The sequence below is a fragment of the Megascapheus bottae genome, chromosome 25 (assembly GCF_031878675.1).
Source record: "Megascapheus bottae isolate mThoBot1 chromosome 25, mThoBot2.hap1, whole genome shotgun sequence".
Lineage (NCBI taxonomy): Eukaryota > Metazoa > Chordata > Mammalia > Rodentia > Geomyidae > Megascapheus > Megascapheus bottae.
In genome coordinates this window covers 640,642-642,930 of record NC_143533.1, presented here as the reverse complement: position 1 = coordinate 642,930, position 2,289 = coordinate 640,642, and positions in this window count along the sequence as shown.

Here is a 2,289-nt window from a genome sequence, read left to right as displayed (position 1 = left end):
CGCCCCCTTTCGAGAGCGACTCTCTAGACGCCCCTCCCTCCACTGCTCCCTGTGGAGGTTGGACCAGTCCAACTCCTCCGAGGGCTCACGGCACGGAAACACACAACTTTATAGGTGAGCTATACAGGGAGTTATTTAAATAACCTTTTAAAGATAGTCTTGTCCGGTGGCCCAATTTTTTCATCTTTTTTCATGTCTATGACGATTTACGGTAACCCCCCCCGATCCGTGTTGGATTCTTCCGAGGTGGATTGTCCAATGAAAACAGCGCCTTCCCAGAGGCTCCGCCCCCTCCGGCTGAAGTCGCAGTCCGCGGCTCTCCGCTTCCCGGAGGCGGGTGTGTTTCCGGGGTTCCACCGCAGCGTCCTTCGCGGGCGCCTTGGGCTTCCAAGTCCCGGGATTAAAGTTCTGGGGATATCACTATGACAGCCGAGGCTTTGCAGGTCGCCCTGTCTCCCAGAACTGGCCAGGGGCACCGGTAGGTCCACAACCCGAGTGTCATCATAAAGAATTTGTATTTTACACCCAGGCTACAGATACAAAATTGAGAACCCCTAGTTGTGTATGTGTGTGTGTTCTTGCTGCTGCTTTGTTTTGTGCTTGGTCCCGGGGTTTGAATTCCGGACCTGGGCTGCCCCTGAGTGATTTTATTTATTTTATTATTATTTTTTTATTTTTTTCTGTCTCAAGACTGGCTGTCCGTCACTTGTGCCACACATCCACTTTTGGATTTTTGGTGGTTAGAGATTAAAGCCTCACAGACTTTCCTGCCCAGGCTGGCTTTGAACCGTGATCCTAAGATCTCACGCTCGAGTAGGTAGGATTACAGGCATAAACCACTGGTGCCCATTGTGAGGAACATAAAACTTTGAATAGTGTGAACGGGTAAGAAAGACAACCTGGAGAAGCACAATTTTAGGTAAGAAGGTGTCCTGTGTCGGGTGAAAGATGTGGGCTCCCTTCTCTTTAAGAATTAGAAGAATCTAATGCTTATGTTATTTAGGAAAGTAACAATTTATATACATCAATATCATTTGGGAATTTGTTAGAAATGCAAAATATTGGAGATGTGGCTAAAGTGATAGAGCACTCTGCCTAGCAAATGTATGGCCCAGAGTTTAAAAAAGAAAAGGAAAGAAAAAAGAAAAGCTGGTCGGGAGTGTATCCTAGTGGTAGCATGCTGCCTTCGCATGCATAAAGCCCTGGGTTCAAGTCCCAGGAACCACATACACAGAAATATCTGGAAGTGGAGTTGTGGCTCAAGTGGCAGAGTACTAGCCTTGAGCAAAAAGTGTACAAGGACAGTGCTCAGAACCTAAATTCAAGCCCCAGGACTGGCAAAAAAAAATTCACAGTTCAAAGCTAGCCTGGTCAGGAAAGTCTATGAGGCTATTATCTCCAATTATCCATCAGAAAACCCAGAAGTGTAATTCTAGCTATTTTGGAGGCTAAGATTTGAGAACAAAGGTTCAAAGCCATCCCGTGAAGAACAGTCTATGAGACTCTTACTTTTATTTATTTATTTATTTTTGCCAGTCCTGGGCTTGAGCTCAGGGCCTGAGCACTGTCCTTGGACTTTCTCAAGGCTAGAGCTCTACCACTTGAGCCTCAGCACCACTTCCGGCTTTTTTCTATGTATGTGGTACCGAGGAATCGAACCCGGGTCTTCATGCATGCTAGGCAAGCACTTTAACCACTAGGCCAAACTCCCGGCCCCCGAGACTCTTACTTTTAATTAACCAGCTGCAAGTGGTGTCCTAGGTATGTCAAAAAAAAAAGCTAAGGGACAGCACTGAGGTCCTGAGTTCAGGTCTCAGTACTAGCAACACACACATAACACATTATGTTATGCTGATCAAGTCATCTGCTTGCTTAAAATTCTATAGTGAATTATGTGCTTCAGTATAAAGTTCAAATTCATTAGCATGGAATACAAACCTCTGACTTCAGTTTTGTTTTGTTTTTGATGCTGATACTGGGGCTTTAACTCAATACCTGGTTATTGTCCTTAAACTTTTTATTTTTTTCCCCCAAGGCCGGCACTCTGCAATTTAAACCGTACTTCTACTTCTGGCTTTTTGGTGGTTAATTCGAAATAAGACTCTCTTGAATTTATCTGCCTGGGCTAGCTTGGAACTGCAATCCTTAGATTTTAGGATTACAGATGTGAGCCACTGATGCCCAGATTCCAATATATTTTTTCAATCATTGCTGCCAAATTATCTTCATCTGAAAGTCACTTGACCTTCATCCAACAGTTCAGATTGGGTGGGGGTGATATGCATGTCT